Source organism: Rhinolophus hipposideros, assembly GCF_964194185.1.
Source record: "Rhinolophus hipposideros genome assembly, chromosome: 3".
NCBI lineage: Eukaryota > Metazoa > Chordata > Mammalia > Chiroptera > Rhinolophidae > Rhinolophus > Rhinolophus hipposideros.
Window position 1 is genome coordinate 80,293,861 of NC_138049.1, and position 18,651 is coordinate 80,312,511.

The window sequence follows — 18,651 nt, forward strand, 5'->3', positions numbered from 1 at the left end:
CTAAGATGTACATTTTAATGATATATCAAGTTTTGAAAGAAAGCAGACTTGACCCTGGAACAGTCGAAACTGCATATGCATATCACTTCTGAGTCCCCCAAAACTTAAGTACTATTAATCTCCTGTTGACTGAAAGTCTGATAACACAAACAGTTGATTAATACATAGTATGTTATATGAATTACATATAACTCTTTATTGCTGTATTGCAATAAAATAAAGCAACGGAAAGGAAAGTGCTAAGAGAAAACCATAAGGAAAAGAACATACATTTACAGTACTATACGTAAATTTATTGGAAAACACATGGATAAGCGGACCCACACATTTCAAACTTGTGTTATTCAAGGGTCAACTGTAATTTATTTTTCGGTCACTTATGCATGAGATTTCATTCTAATGGTGTCTGTTTGTCTACCTATCTCTGGAAAATCAACAACGATGGCTTTACTTGATATATTGTATATACTTGAACTTAGACCTTTAAAGAGTTCCTTCATGGAGTTTATTCTGTTTTTGAAAGAATGCAAATAGCATCCATCGTGGCAGCTGAGTTTACCGGTTTTCTGTTTATGGACTGAGGTTTCATTTGAGGTACAGGTTTGCAAGGAACTGAAGCTCCTCTAATCATATTAAGCTTGCTTCTTATGAAGCAACTACTCCTATAAGATAGCAATCCTGATATTTTTCCCCTAAAATAAAATGTTCCTTAACTCAGCACTGTTAATAGACATTATATTTGTATATTGAATAATTTAATTTGCTATGTTGAGAACTGCAGAGCAAACATCACTTTTAGTTTACTGAATTCATATAATCAAGTCAATGATATTATGTATAGTTACTTATTACCAGAGTCTGGAACATGATACTTGAATAAATTAAATTGCTTCATTTATATGTAATATCTGGAAGGTGTGGGGGTACTCACCTTTGTAAAATGAGTCTAAACTTTTGGTAAGCTTTAGCAACATATGTCATATTACTCTTTATTTTAACACACCAATAAATTTGGATCAAATCTGATTGAAATGTTAATTTCAAATGTTGCTTTATTCTTTTCAGTAGTTGGTCAAAGGAAATTCACTATCTGGCTACATGTCACCCATTAAATATAAAATGATTCAAATGAACTTCTTTTACCCCTTACAAAATGTTGATAGTATAGCATTGTGTTGAAATTTAGCCATATAATCTGGAGTTTTCAATAGTTTATTTTAGAACTTTGAAATATTTTAATGAGTAAACTCATTACTCCACTGGATGTGTGTGTGTGTGTGTGTGTGTGTGTGTGTGTATATATATATATATATATATATATATATATATATATATATATATATGTAGAAGACAATGACAGACAGATTGAATATGACTAGTAATAATTAAATGAAAGGTGTTAGTAGCTTTTTTAATCTATGCTGTAGTAGTTTGTTTTTGTGGCCAAAACTGAAGAACTCCTAACTATATTTGTTCTATGTTTTGAAGTTGTGCAATGTTTCTCTATCCAGATGGCGTCCAATGCTCATAACACCCTATTAGAAAAGAAAGACAACAATCATTAAGTATTATATATATATATATATATATATATATATATATATATATATATATATATATATATATATAATATGATATATATATGATATATATACTTAATGATATTATATATATATATCATATGGATGCACAGTCCCTGACTAGGAGCTTACTTCTTGTAAGACAGACATTGTAACTTCGCAGCAACATTTCTTTTGAATGTTGATAAACCACTTTATTTAGTTAAAAAAAAAAAGAAACCAAAAATCTCTGACTTTTATCAATTGCTTGAACTTCTTGGTTTTCTACTCCATAATTACAAGTGTGTTTGTGTTTCTTTCTCTATGCCTTTGACCTATGTTCTTCCCATCCTCAGACAAAATGCAAGACTCTTTTTGTTTTTGTATTCTCAGGACCCCTCATCCCCCTTTTTGCTTCTTTAATTTTTCTTCCTCTTCTGTCCAATTCAAACTTTTTCAGTATTTTTAATTCTTATGGTCTTACACTTATAAATACCTCACAGAACGTTTACTAGTCCTGTTGCTGTGTAACAAACTAACCGTACACTTAGTAGCTTAAACAATGACAAAATTATTTGTGTTCATTAATCAGCAATTTGCTTTTGTCTTTGACCTGATAATTGTCATTGGGGGTGGCTCATAAGCCAGTTGTCAATCTCCTCAGAATTATGAGGAGATTGCTTAAATATCTTCAGTTAGAACTTCACAGTTCTAGCTCTTAGTTGAGATATAAGTTGGTGTTATTGGATAGAACTCTTACATGTACTCTCTCTGAATAGTATTGGCTTTCCCAACATGGTATCAAGATCCCACAATGAGCCTCCAGAGAGAAGAGTGAACTGTATCACCTTTTATGACCTAGCTTCAGAAGTGACATAAAATAATTATTTCTACATTCTATTTGTTGACAATGTTATAAAAGTCGGCTCAGATGAAAGGGAAGGGAAAATGTCCTGGAAAACTATGTTCAGTTGGAAATATTACTACAGCCATTTTTGATAATTTAGCATAGAACACTTCCTTTTTTATCTTTATTACTGAGAAACCTATTTGATTCACAGGCTTCCTCTTCAATACATTGTCGCAAATGTATATCTAAACATATTTTTATATAAAATATATGTATGTATGTATAAAATATATATTATACTTAATGATGATTGTATTTCTTTTCTAATAGGGTGTTATAAGCATTGGATGCCATCTGTATAAGAAAAAACTGCACAAACTTCTAAACATTGAACAAATATAGTTAGGAGTTCCTCAGTTTTGATCACAAAAACTACACATCCTACTATGACATGCATCACGAGACCATTATTACTCCCTCTTAGCCAATAATTGCATTTACCAAGCTATTGCTCTATCCCTATGTTTCAAAATCTCCTCCTAAGTACTCCATGCCATTCATATCAGATTTGCTACTGCTTTTAGAATTGTCATTTACTGTCTTCTTGGTTCTTCATCATTAATTGACTGAACCAGCACCTAGTATATAATCTTTCCATTGAAGATCCTATCATCACTATTTTAAAATATTGCTTCAAATTCTTCACTTCTTTAACTGCAAGGAATATCACAATCATTGCACTATAGCAGCCGACACCCACAAAGATGCCAAAATCCCCATCATCATCCTGAAATACTGTTATCCTTTTACTTCTTTCACTTTCTGAATCATTCTACATTTAATTTTTGGAGCCTAATTAAAACAATTTTTCCCTCCCTGAGGAGGCAATCTGTTTTGCTAGAAAAATCTTTTTTTTTTTTCAAAGACATAGATATGATCCCATACCTGTTGTTTATTAATCTTAACCAAGACAATTCTTTAAATTTTATGAAGCTAAGTTTTTATTTTCCATGTACAGTACTTGAGAAAAAAACGGAAAACATTATTCAAAGTGTGAGTTAGATCTTGTATATAAAATGAAAATACTGTTCCGAGCACTTAGAAGGCACTAGAATATTTTTAGTTTCCTCCTGCCAAATGTATTTTTTTCATAACTAATCAAAAAACAGATTTAAGTAACACTTTCAATATACCCAAGATGCACATAAGTATGTTTGCTGTATTCAAATCGTGTGGTTTCCCTATTCCTTTTCAAGGTTACTTGCCACTGGTGGAGAAAATCCCAATAGTTTGTTTGGCTATACAAATGCATCTGTAGACTTCAAACTCAATGATACCTTCAAAACTCATCTGCCTCCCTTTTTAGGTACTTAAAGAGGAACCTCTCTGACTGTCTACTGCTACTTTTCCAAAACCTCAAACTTTTTTGTCGTTATTGTTCAACCTCTTTAGTAAAACTTCACTCACTCCATCTCCATACAGATTTTTTTTTATCTTCTACAGAGAAAGTATCTATTATGATATCCATCAACTTTTATCTATTATTTATTGTAAACACATAATTCCTCACTTTCTTTCCTTTAGTTTTATTTACTTTTATGTGTCTATTTATGATAATAACATCCTGACCTGAATTCCTCCCATTACCCATAGTCTAATATAATATGTGCATTTAGACCAATCACATTTATTATTTGATATGTACTTTTTAGTTTGTAAGGGAACTGTAGTTAACTAAGTTATCTTGTTTGATGGGGGTAGATAGACTACCAATGAGGAAAAAATGTTTTATTTGATAAGACCTTCCTAAGGCTTGTGAAAACATAGCCTAGGGCCCATAGGAGTTTGGATGTAGGGGAAATTTATTTTAATATTTTAGCATGCAAGAGAAGAAATACTAGTTAAAAGTAGATTACTAAGAAAGTATAAAGCTTAGGAGAGAGACAATATTATAAGGCAATGTTTATAAGAGTCAGTCTTGGCATTAAGTAGGAAAAACAAATTTTAATTGAAAAAAATGACTAAATCAATCAGGTAATGAAATTGAGTAATTGTTTTCAAGGGAAATAAAGCAATTACTTAGTATTTAACTTTTACTCTTTTGGACTGCATCCCTTCTGTCAGTTTGCCTGTAAATGAAATCATATTTTTATACAAATAAGATAATTTATATTTCCATTTATGTGCTACAAGACTGAGTGTTATAGTCTAGTTAATTTCAAATAATTTGTGAATGAGCCATAATCAATAAAGTGTTCTTCAAAATATTCAAGGCATTATTCAAAAGCTTATTAAAATTTGTAAGTGCTTGTACTGAATTTTTTATATCAAAATATGTTCCACAAACATTCACAGAAAGAACATGTTTCTGAAATTTTAATAATAGCACTTGTTCATCTTAGAAATAGGAAATATAATTTGTGAAATATTTATAAAATATCTCCTCTTTTATGACCATCGTACACTATCTTCAAGAGAAAATGTGGATGTTACAAACATGTCTATATTCTTCAAGGGTGGTTATGTTTATTAGACATTCAAACTTAGAAAAAAGTAAAATTGTATTTCATATCCATATTGGTACATTACTTCTATTTAAGTATTGTCCAATTCTGGGATTTTGTTTTAGAGGAATAATTAAGCAACGACATATTCCAGTATGTCTCTGATTACCTTCAAAGTACATGAAAATTAGCAATATAATGTTAGGTGTATGCAAAGAAATATACTATTTATTTAGTAATTGAATAATGAGAAGACAAAATATATGGGGAATTAATGCAATCATCTACATTTAAACTACATATAGACAGATTAACAGCATAAAACATACCCTAATCTGACCAAGTCTCATATCATTTAGTTGATATATTTAGTTTCTTATTATGTTCCATGTAAAGGCAAAATGATAAAGACAATTATATGAAATATAGAGTTTAAAGTATTCTGTTGCTTAAGTGTCATGGCATTACCACTCTTTTGTGGTTAAAAAAAATCTAAAATATTTTGTTACAAATTGAATAGTAATTTACTTAATCACATAATTTCCATTAAGAGCAAAACACAAAAACAGTGATTGAAAGTAGAAGGAAAAAATCAGACAAATTCAATTTTATTTTGTAGTCAGGAATGTATTTCTTCCTAATTGCTCTGGCTTCAGTGAGAATGATACCATATCCTGAATTTTTCAATTTTGGAGTAAACGTTCTTTCTGAATCATAGTAGACTTCAACATAAATTATAATGATATCAAAGCCTGAGTTAGTGAAGAGCTGGTTGAGATATGCTAAACATGTTGTCCAGGATCTGAAAACCACTAATTTTCTCCTTCTCTTAATCCAATTTACAACCCTATTTCTAGCATTAATCTATATCCATCCTCATTTATTTTTAGCTCCTGCAAACTTTCCATGCCATCATTTTCATCTCTCCACTTTTACTTTCAGAACAGCACACTAAATCCACATCCATCTTCTATACCAATTTAGCATCTAGGCAACAATTTTCCTTCTTAACAGCACACTTAATAACTTTTACATTCAAGTGGATGACACTTCAAAAACTAGAGTTTTATGATTCATTCTATTTGATTATGTTAATATATAACATCATACTTCATATTAATTCAGTTGCTTACAAATTTCAAATTATTTTTGTGTCTCTGGACTAGCATAATGCTAACTATATATTAACGTCTAATATTTAAATGAATATTGTTTTTAATGAAAAAGATTTGGAAAACATGAAAATTAAACAGCCTTTATTCAGGACAAGTTTCATAAATTTTAAAACCAATCTAATATATTGAACTCCTGTAAATTAAATACTAATACTAATACTAGTACTCATAATAATGTCAGCTATTATTTATTACTTAATATAGGCTGGGCATTATGGTAACCATATTTTATACATTTACATATAATCTTTAAAACAATGCTATATAATAACTGCTATTATACTTCCCTTTACATTTATTAGAGAAAAGGAAGCTCTGAAAGCTTTCATGAGTTTAAAAATTTCTGAGAACCATAGCTAGTTAGTGGTAGAAGAAAGTTTTTTGTTTGTTTGTTTTGTTTTTAATTATTTATTTTATTTTCAGCTACACTTGACATTAGATGTTATTTTATATCAGTTACAGGTATACAGCATAGTGCTTACGCATTTATATAATTTATGCAGTAATCCCCCCAATTAGTCTACTACCCCACCTGGCACTACATAAAGTTGTTGCAATAGTATTGGTTATATTCCTTTTTTTTTTATGGTGCCAATTTTAAATAATTTTATTAAAACATCACATTTTCCACTTTACAATACAGTGCATATAAAGTACATTGTTATTTCCTTTCCCTGTGCACATATTCCATATTCAAGTATTAAGAATGCCCAGTTTTTCTCACTATACAACAGCTCAACTTTAAGACTGCTGTGAATTTGCTACAAATTTGGGTCCTTCCATATTTTGTGTGGAATGATGCTAAATTTACACTCAAGGTTGGCTTAATCAACCTCTTCAATGGTGGGTCCAGGAGAGGCACCACCAGAAGGAGGGGCTCCACCACCAGGGAAGCCTCCAGGCATTGCCCCCTGGCATGCCTCCTGCACTCTGGTACAGCTTGGTAATGATGGGATTGCAGACTTTTTCCAGCTCTTTCTGCTGATGTTCAAATTCTTCCTTCTCTGCAGTCTGATTCTTACCAAGCCAGTTGATGATTTCATTGCACTTGTCAAGAATCTTCTGTTTGTCCTCATCATTGATCTTGCCTTGGAGTTTTTCATCTTCAACAGTTGCTTTCATGTTAAATACATAGGATTCAAGTGAATTCTTGGAAGATACCTTGTCCCTCTGCTTCTCATCTTCAGCTGTGTACTTCTCAGCTTCCTGGACCATGCGCTCAATGTCTTCTTCGCTCAGGCGACCCTTGTCATTAGTGATGGTAATCTTGTTCTTTTTTCCTGTACTCTTATCCACAGCAGACACATTGAGGATGCCATTGGCATCAATATCAAAAGTGACTTCAATCTGAGGAACTCCACGCGGTGCAGGAGGTATGCCTGTGAGCTCAAACTTGCCAAGCAAATTGTTATCCTTGGTCATGCATGGCCCGCTCACCTTCATAAAGCTAAATGAGCACACCAGGCTGATTGTCAGAATAAGTAGTGAAGGCCTGTGTCTGCTTGGTAGGAATGATATATATTGCGCTTGATGAGGACAGTCATGACTCCACCAGCAGTTTCAATTCCAAGGGAAAGAGGAGTGACATCCAACAGCAGCAAATCTTGAACATTTTCAGATTTGTCTCCAGATAGGATAGCTGCCTGGACAGCTGCACCATAAGCAACAGCCTCATCAGGGTTGATGCTCTTATTCAACTCTTTTCCATTGAAGAAGTCCAGTAGGAGTTTCTGAATCTTTGGGATATGGGTAGAACCACCCACCAGGACAATATCATGGATCTGAGACTTGTCAAGCTTGGCATCCTGAAGGGCTTTCTCTACAAGGTCCAGGGTGCCACAGAAAAGGTCAGCATTCAATTCTTCAAATAGGGCACGAGTGATAGAGGTATAGAAGTCAATTCCTTCATAGAGCGAATCAATCTTAATACTGGCTTGGGTGCTGGAAGAAAGTGTACGCTTAGCACGTTCACAAGCTGTACGGAGGCAATGGACAGCCCTCTTGTTCTCACTGATGTCCTTCTTATGCTTGCGCTTGAACTCTGCAATGAAATGGTTGACCATCCGGTTGTCAAAATCTTCTCCACCTAAGTGGGTGTCTCCAGCTGTAGATTTGACCTCAAAGATTCCATCTTCAATTGTGAGAATTGACACATCAAAAGTGCCCCCTCCCAAGTCAAAGATCAGCACATTTCTTTCAGCTCCAACCTTTTTGTCTAAGCCATAAGCAATAGCAGCAGCAGTTGGTTCGTTGATGATTCTAAGCACATTCAGACCAGCAATAGTTCCAGCATCTTTGGTAGCTTGACACTGAGAGTCATTGAAGTAAACAGGTACTGTGACAACAGCATTGGTAACAGTCTTTCCAAGGTAGGCTTCTTCAATATCCTTCATCTTTGTCAAAACCATAGATGACACTTCTTCTGGATAGAAACTTTTTGTCTCTCCCTTGTATTCTACTTGGACCTTAGGTCTGCCAGCATCATACACCATCATGAAGGGCCAATGCTTCATATCGGATTGAACAACAGCATCATCAATGGAATGAGATGTTTGGCATCAAAAACTGTGTTGGTGGGGTTCATTGCAACTTGATTCTTTGCAGCATCACCGATCAATCATTCGGTATCAGTAAAGGTGACATAACTTGGGGTGGTTCGGTTTCCCTGATCATTGGCAATTATTTCCACTTTTCCGTGTTGGAAGACACCCACACAAGAGTACATGGTGCCCAGATCAATGCCAACTGCAGGTCCCTTAGATATGGTTGCTTCAGTGTAGATGTGTCTTGCGAAGAAGACAGATCCTGACAACTACCCCCTCGTTCAATGATTATATTCTTTATGCTGTACTTTACATCCCTGTGACTATTTTTTAACTGCTAATTAGCATTCTTAATCTCTTCACCTTTTTCACCCAGCTCCCCATTTCTTTTCCCCTCTGGAACCATCAGTCTGTTCTTCGTATCTATGAGTCTATTTTGTTTGTTCATTTATCTTGTTCTTTAGATTCCACATATAAGTGAGATCATATGGTATTTGTCTTTCTCAGACTCACTTATGAGTATTTCACTTAGCACAATGCCCTCTAGGTCCATCTGTGTTGACGCAAATGGTAAGAGTTCATTCTTTTTTTATGAATGAGTGATATTCCATTATATACATACAGAGGGTGCCAGAAAATGTATACACATTTTAAGAAAGGAAAAAAAAACTATTCAAATTGTAATACTCAATATATATTGATAACAAAAGATGAATACAAGTCACGTTTTACTTCTGCAATTACAAGAGGTGCTCAAAGTGGTTACCATCAATGTAATTTATTAACAGTTTTTTTCTTTCTTAAAGTGTGTATACATTTTTTGAGACCCTCTGCATGTGTATATATCTATACATCTATAGATATAGATGATATAGATGATATAGATATAGATATATATCATCCCCTCTTTATCCAGTTGTCTATCGATGGGCTCTTGAGTTGGTTCCATATCTTGACTATTGTAAATACTGCTTCAATAAACATAGGAGTGCTAATTAGTGTTTTGGATTTCTTCAGATAAATACTCAGAAATGGAATTGCTGGGCCATAAGGTAGTTTTATTTTTATTTTTTTTAAGTTTATTGGGGTGACAATGGTTAGTAAAGTTACATAGGTTTCAAGTCTACAATTCTGTAATACATCATCTACTTATCAAACTGTGTGTTCAACACCCAGAGACTCTGGGTATTTTCAGTATTTGAGGAATTGCAAGCCATTTTACATAGTGGCTACAACAATTTGCAATCCCACCAACAGTGTACAAGTGTTCTCCTTTTTCAGCCAACACTTGTTGTTTGTTGATTTATTGATGATGGCCATCCTGACGGGTGTGATGTGATATCTCATTGTGGTTTTAATTTGAATTTCTCTGATGATTAGTGATATTGAGCATTTTTTGTATGTCTGTTGGCCATCTGTGTATTTTCTTTGGAGAATGGTCCATTCAAGTCCTCTGCCCATTTTTTAATTGGATTGTTTGTTTTTATTGGTGTTGAGTTATATGAATTCTTTTTAAATTTGGATGTGAGTCCCTTATCCAATGTATCATTGGCAAATATCTTCTATTTAGTAGGCTGTCTTTTCATTTTGTTTATGGTAGCCTTTGCTATGCAAAAACTTTTTAGATTGATGTAGTCTCATTTGTTTATTTTTTTTCTTTATTTTCCCTTGTCTGAGGTATATCAGAAAACTATCATAAGAGCAGTGTCAGAGACTCACTGCCTATGTTTTTTTTCTAAAAGTTTTATGGTTTGGGGACTTACATTTAAGTCTTTAATCCATTTTGAGTTTATTCTTGTATATGGTGTAAGAAGTTGGTCAAGTTTCAATTTTTAGTATATATATATATATATATATATATATATATATATATATATATATATATCCAGTTTTCCCAACATCATTAATTGAATAGACTGTCTTTAGTCCCACTGTATGTTCTTGTCTCCTTTGTCATAGATAGAATGACCATATAAGAGAGGGTCTACTTTGGAGCTCTGTATTCTGTTCCCTTGATGTATACGAGGTTGGAAAATTATGTTTGCAAACTCATCCTAGAAAAAGTGCTACTAACCTCATTGCTGAATATCCCTACTGTAACCTTCAAAATACTTTCCTTGAGAAGCTATGCACTGATGACAGTGCCTAATCCACTCTTCAAAGCAATTTTGGAACCCTTTCCCTGGAATGGCCATCAGAGCTGTAATTGTATTACCCTTGATGTCTTGAAGGTGATCAAAATGTCTTCCTTTCAATATTTCCTTTATCTTCGGGTACAGAAAGAAGTCATTGGGGGCCAGATCAGTTGAGTAAGGGGGGTGTTCCAATACAGCTATTTGTTTACTGGCTAAAAACTCCCTCACAGACAGTACCGTGTGAGCTGGTGCATTGTCATGATGCAAGAGCCATGAATTGTTGGTGAAAAGTTCAGGTTGTCTAACTTCTTCACGCAGCCTTTTCAGCACTTCCAAATAGTAAACTTGGTTAACTATTTGTCCACTTGGTACAAATTCATAATGAATAATCCCTCTGATATTAAAAAGGTTAGCAACATCGTTGCAACAAGTTCATTAATTTAATTGTCAGACCTCGTATTTCTTTTTATGCCAGTGCTATGGTGTTTTGATTACTATAGCTTTGTAGTATAGTTTGATATAAGGTAATGTGATATCTCTAATTTTGTTCTATTTTCTCAAGATTTCTGTTACTACCTGGGGTCTTTTGTGCTCCCATATAAATTTTAAGATTATTTGTTCTAATTCTGTGAAAAATGCCATTGGTATTTTGACAGGGATCCCATTGAATCTGTAGATTGCTTTGCATAGTATGGAAAATTTAACAGATGTTAATTGTTCCTATTCATGAACCCAGTATATGCTTCCATTTATTCATATCATCTTCACTTCCTTTCTTCAATGCCTTAACAGGCTTTTTTGTTTGTTTGTTTTGTTTTGTTTTGTTTTGTTTTTGAGTATAGGTCTTTTATCTCCTTGGTTAAATTTATCCCTGGGCATTTTGTTTTATTTATTTTACTTTATTATTTTATTTTAATGCAGTTGTAAATGGGATTATTTTCTTAACTTCTCCTTCTGACAGTTCATTTTTGGTGTATAAAAATGCAACCAATTTCTGAATATTAATTTTATATCATGTTACTTTATTGAATTCATCTATCAGTTCTAATAGTCTTTTGATGGAAACTTTTGGGATATATACATATATATATATATATATATGTATATACACACACACACACACACACACACACACACACACACACACACACACACACACACACATATATATATATATATATATATATATATATATATATATATTTCCTTTTTTGATTGTTCTGGCTAGGACATCCAATACTATGTTGAATAAAAATGGTGAAAGTGAGTATCCTTGTCTTGTTTCTCATCTTTAAAAGAATGCTTTTAGCTTTCACACGTTCAGTATGTTAGCTGTGGATTTGTCATATCTGACCTTTCTTATGTTGAGGTATGTTTCCTAAATTCTCACTTTGCTGAGATTTGTTATCACAAATGGATGCAGGATTTTGTTAAACACTTTTTCTGCATCTATTGATATGATCATATGGTTTTTGTCTTTCATTTTGTTTACGTCATGTATCACATTAAATGATTTGTGGATATTGAATCAACCTGTATTCCAGGTATAAATCCTAGTTGATCATGGTGTGTAATCTTTTTAATGTATTTCTGAATTTGGTTTGCTAATATTTACTTCAGGATTTTGGCATCTATGTTCATCAGGGATATCGACTTATAATTTTCTTTTTCTTTCTCTTTTTTTGTTTTTATTTTATTTAATAATATCTTTGTCTGGTTTTGAAATCAGGATAATGATGGACTCGTAGAATGAGCTTGGGAGTCTTCCCTAATCTTTCATTTTTTGGAATAGTTTTAGAAGGATCGGTGTTAATTTGTTGAAAGTTTGGTAAAATTTACCTGTGAAGCCATCTTGTCCAGTACTTTTTTGTTGTTGTTGTGAATATTTTGCTTACTGATTCAATTTTATTAGTAGTAATTGGACAGTTCAGATTTTCTGTTTTTTTCTTAATTCAGTCTTGGTAGATTTTATGTTTCTAGGAATTTATCCATTTCCAGATTGTCCAAATCTGGAATATAATAGTTGGTAATATTTTCTCATAATATTTTGTATTTCTGTTGTCAGTTACCCCTTCTCCTTTTTCATTTCTAATTTTATTTATTTGGGTCCTCTTTCTCTCTTTTTTTTTCTTTTTCTTTCTTTGATGAGTCTGGTTCAAGGTTTACCGATTTTGTTGTTTGTTTGTTTTTATCTTCAGAGAACTGTCTCTTGGTATCATTGATGTTCTGTGTTGATTTTTAGGTTCTATTTTGTTTATTTCTGTTCTGATCTTTATTATTTCCTTCCTTCTACTCACTTTGGCCTTGTTTGCCATTCTTTTTCTAGTTCCTTTAAGTGTAAGTTTAGATTGTTTATTTGAGTTTTTTTCTTGTTTTTTTGGGGTAAACCTGTATTGCTGTAAATTTTCTTATTAGGACTGTATTCACTGATTCCCATAGATTTTTGGTTGTTATGTTTTCATTTTCATTTGTATCAAGGTATACTTTTTATTTCATTATTATTATTATCATTATTATTATTATTATTATTATTAATATTATTTTAATCTCATTGTAGGCCCAGTCAATATTTAGTAGCATTTTATTTAGGCTCAATGTGTTTGTGTGCTTTTCAAGTTTCTTTTGTATTTGATTTCTAGTTTCATACTATTGTGATCAGAGAAGATGATTGATATAATTTCAGTCTTCTTAAATTTATTGAGACTAGTTTTGCGGCCTTACATGTGGTCTGTCTTGGAAAATGTTCCATGTGTTCTTGAAAATATGTATATTGGCTGCTTTGTGGTGAAATGCTCTAAAAATATCAATTAATTTTATCTGATTTAGTGTGTCATTAAGTCCACTGTTTCTTTGTCGATTTTCTGTCTGGTAGATCTATCCATTGTGTCACTAGGATGTTCCAGTCCTGTATTGTGATTGCATTACTCTTAGTCTCTCCCTTTATGTTGGTTATTATTTACCTTATATATTTCAGTGCACTATGCTGGGTGCATAAATGTTTGTAAAGGTTATATCCTATTGTTAGATTGATCCCTTTATCATTATGCAATGTCCTTCCTTGTCTCTTTTTATAGACTGTTTTAAGGTCTATTTTGTCTGATATAGGTATTGGTACCCCAACTTTCTTTATGCTTCCATTCATATGAAATATCTTTTTCCAGCCCTTTATTTTCAGTCTGTGTGTGCTTTTTATCTGAAGTGGGTCTCTTGCAAACAGCATGGGTCTTGTTTTCTTATCTATTTAATTACCTTATGTCTTTTGATCGGAGGATTCAATCTATTTCCATTTAAAGTGATTATTGGTAGATACATAGTTATTGCCATTTTATTATATATCTTTATGTTTGTGTTTTTGTTTTTGTTTTATCCTTCTTATTTAAGAAACTCCATCAATATTTCTTGTAATAGTTATTTGTTAGTGATGAACTCCTTTAGCTTTTTCTTGTCTGGGAAGCTTTTTATCCATAAATTTTAAATGATAGCCTCTCTGGGTAGAGTACTCTTAGTTTCAGTTCCTTGCTTTTCTTCACTTTGAATACTTCATGTCAGTGCCTTCTTGTCTGCAAAGTTTCTGTTGAGAAATCAGCTGACAATCTTATGGGAGCTCCCTTTTAGGTAGTTGCCTTTTCCTTGCTGCTTTTAGGATTTTCTCTTTGTCTTTAACCTTTGACATTTTTAATTATAATTTGCCCTGCTATGGGCCTGTTTGGATTTATCTTGTATGGGACTCTTTGTGCTTCCTGGCTTGTATATCTATTTCCTTTGCCAGGTTAGGAAAGTTTTCAGTCACTATTTCTTCAAATAGGTTCACAATCCCTTTCCAGCTCTCTTCTTTTTGTATTACCTCTATGATATGAATGTTATTATACTAGATGTTGCCCCAACGATCCCTTAAACCATTCATATATGTTTCTTGTTTGCTTTTCTGATTCAGATTTTTCTTTTTATCTTTCAAATTATTGATTCAATCCTCTGCTTCATCTAGTCTGTCTGTGCTTACTTCTGTTGTACCCTTACTTTCAGTTATTGTATTCTTCATTTCTGACTGGTTCTTTTTTATGAATTCTATGTCATTTTTTTTTTTTAACGCTTATTAGCTCTTTGTTGAAGTTTTCACTGAGTTCATCTATTCTACTCCTAGTTCATTGAGCATCCTTATAACCATTGTTTTGAACTCTGTATCTAATACTGTGTTTCCTCAAAACTAAGACCTACCCTGAAAATAAGCATCAGTTAAGGTCTTCAGCGAGATGGATGCATTAGTATGTTATGACAATGTTCCAAATGAAGATGACATGACTGTTTTTGAATAAATGTAGATTGTTGTACATGAAAAAAATTAAGACATCCCCTGAAAATATGCACTAATGCATCTTTTGGAGCAAAAATGAATTTGAGATCTGGTCTTATTTTTGGGGAAATATGGTATAAAACCCAGTATTATTTTCTGGGAAACATGATAGGTTACTTGCCTCAATTTTGTGTAGTTATTTTTCTGAAGTTTTCTCCTATTCTTTTATTTGGAACATATTTCTTTGTCTCTTTTTCTTTTCTTTCTTTTTTATTTTTTTTATTTTTTTTATTTTTTTCCCTATACTATGTCTCCAGGTCTTGGCTGGGTGGCATTATGTAGTAGATGCTCTGTGGGGCCCAGTGACACAGTCTCCATGGACACTTTTGCTGGATGCTCCAGAAGTGTTCCTTTGTGGGTTGGTGTGCACTCCTGTTATAGTTGAGCCTTGATCACTACTGCACATCAGTGGGTGAGATTGACCCTTATGCTGACTGACTGTGGGATTTGGCGATGTCCACAGCTTATGAGCTGCTGTCCTGGGTGCTTACCCCACAGAGTCGGTTTTGCCCATTAGGCTCTGGGGCCTGTTGAGACCGTCCTTTGAGTGTGCTGCTTGTGGGTGTAATTGGGTACTGTTCTGCTGTGGTCTGAAGTCGACTTCTGGTAATGTTGGTTCCGGGGCCTCTTTAGAGAGGCTCTGGTGCAGGCCCAGGTCAGCCACTGCCTGTCACTGGACAGAAACTACATGATAGTAGCTGCAAAGCAATCTGCAGTTGGTCACTGCCTGTGCTAGACCAGGAGGCCCATGGGAGAGGCCACATAGTGAACTGAGGATAGCTGCTACCAGTACCAGGGCTGGGATAGCTCCTCCAAGAGCCTAGGATACACTGAGGGCTATTCCTGTCTCCCAGCTACCTTGAGGCTCAGCTGCTGATAAAGCCTCATGTCGTATGCAATTGGGTGGGGCAGGGTCTCAGTACATTACCAGGGTGGGATGAGTGCTGTTCACTAAATTAGATTTTGGTTTGGTGCCAATGCTAAGCCTGGAGCTACTCAGCAAAAGTCTCAGAGCACACTGAGACCAGCTGCCACCTCCCTGGAACCTGCTGATCCCAAGAGTTGTCCAAGATAGAGTGCAATGCAAGCAGGGCTTGCTGGTCAAGAAATAGCCTTTGACTTTGTGTGAGTTGGTTGGGTTGGGTTTCCAGGGACTCACCAGTGTGCAGCAGGCAGAGTTCACCAGGCCAGTTCAGATACAGATTTAGCTGTGTTGGGGAGAGTTCAACACAGGAAAGTCGGTGCCCACCTTCTGGCTACATGGGAGGATTATTCTACACAGGAAAAAATGGTGACTGTTTCTCCATTCTGCTCCTTGAAGCCACACATCTCAGTTTATCCCTGTATGTCTCCGGTGCCTCCAGAGTCACTGTTTCTCCACTGGAGCCCAGGGCAAGTGCCTGCAGGCAAGTGAATCTGTGGGTTGGCATTTTAATAGGATGTCTGGGTTCCCTGCAGCCTTCTGTCCACCCATATGGTCAGAATCCCCACTCGTTTACACAGCTAGATGTTGTCAGGGCTGCTCTTCCCAGCACTGGTACTCTGGGCTGGTGTTCCTGATAAGGAGCTGGCATCCCTGGCTCCTCTGGGGGGAGGCGGACCTCTGCAGGTGAGATATCCCTCCCAATTCTCACCTGCCACAGTAGGTGTGGGGCCTGCCCATTCTGTATCTTTGCTTCTCCTACCAGTCTTGACATGGATTCTTCTTTATATCCTTAGTTATAAAACTTCAGTTCAGCTAGACTTCAGATGCTTCTCCACATTGACTGTTCTATGATTTAGTTGTAGCTTTAATGTGGTCACTGGAGAAGGAAAGCACATTGTTTATCTACTCTGCTATTTTGAATCTGGACTCAAGGAAGGTTTTTAAAGATTAATGATATTAGCAGATTTTTCTACTTCTTAATTCTCAGTTGAAAATAGCATTTAAGTCATTGGCACAGGCCTTCTATTGTTTGTTAGTAGTTTATTGTTTGTGTGTTTTTTTCTTTTTAAAAGAGGTATTTTTAAAAGAAGACGGTATCACCACAGTCATCTCCTGAGAAAGTATTATTTCATATCCAATCTGTATTATATACAATTTTAAAAATCCATAAATAAAATTATAAATGCCAAATGGAAGAAACTTGTTCATTTTCTTTGATATGATTTTAAGTCACAGTACAATCTGGAAATTTCTAAACTTAGGCTACAGCTAAGGATTTCAAATCTTTGGAAGTTTACTTACATCATTTCCTCAACAGATGCTTGGCAGAAGAGGTGGCTATGTATAGCTGAGGAAGAAAGTTCTTTGAGGATAGTGAGATGTTTAAATTCTTCAGGCTTATTTCAACTAATTTATTTTTCTTATTATTCTCAGTAATATTCACTATTGTTAATGGAAAAGTTCTCCCACCCCTTGTGAAATGCAAAGCGATATTTTAAAGAAATAATTAAAAAAAATAATTTCAAAGGAAAATAGCATTGCATTTTCCAAGGAAGTTTATGTGACTGATAAATCTTTTAAATTATATATATTTTTCATACTTTATTTTTAATCCTATTTTAAAATACTCTGACCTAAAATCTTTAGTAACAAGATAAACAGGGACATAATAATCTTGAAAAGAAATCAAAAGAATACACACACACACACACACACACACACACACACACACACACACACACGGTATATATATACCAAAAAATGTCCAAAAAAGTATACACATTTTCTGAAAGGAAAAAAAAAATGTATTAAAATGATTAAAATGGTAATATTTAATACCTATTAATACAATATTACAATAATATAATTAATACAATATTTAATACCGATTAATACTTTTATTGGCACCTCCACTGTATATGTGTGTGTGTATATATATATATATATACACACACACATATTTACATTTATCATTTTGAAAACATTTTAACATTTTATGAAGAATTGAAATGTTGACTGAGAGATTCCTTTAAAATAAAAATGTTTCCTAGACTTACTATGTCAAAACTACCTACACTATTAGCACCATTTTTGTACAATTTACTTGAAGGATCAAAATATTGGTGGTATGATACTGCTTGTAATATAACACTTAATGGGGTTCATAGATTTATAGAATTTGAAGTATAATATTAAGTTTGCCAGATTTAGCAAATAAAAGTACAAAAGTCCAGTTAAATTTAAATTATAAACAATGGATTTTCATGTACTAAATGGGATTTTAAAAAATATTGTTTATTGGAGTAACATTTGTATATAACATTATATAAATTACAACTTTGTAGCACAACATCTGTATCCTCTATTGTGTGCTTACCACCCAAAGTCTAGTCTAGTCTAGTCGCCCACTGTCAGCACATATTTCATCCCTTTCACTCTTTTTGTCCTCCTCCCCACCCCCTTCCCCTCTGGGAACCACAATTATGTTGTCTGTATCTGTTAGTTTGTTTGTTTGAATAGGATGTACTTATTTTGAAAAAAAAAAAATCTGAAATCCAGAACTTATCATTTGTTATGTATATTATCTGATACCCCAGAAGGGAATTTGA

At 33.9% G+C, this 18,651-nt stretch overlaps 1 pseudogene across 1 annotated transcript; it reads right to left on the reverse strand.

The window, feature by feature from the left end:
• Positions 1-6,912: 6,912 nt before the first annotated feature.
• On the reverse strand, positions 6,913-16,005 carry LOC308494368 (heat shock cognate 71 kDa protein-like; annotated as a pseudogene). Its single transcript has 3 exons — positions 15,976-16,005; positions 15,609-15,784; positions 6,913-8,874 (listed from the first exon to the last, which is right to left on the reverse strand). The product of its transcript is annotated as a heat shock cognate 71 kDa protein-like (transcript).
• Between the last annotated feature and the right edge of the window lie 2,646 nt (positions 16,006-18,651).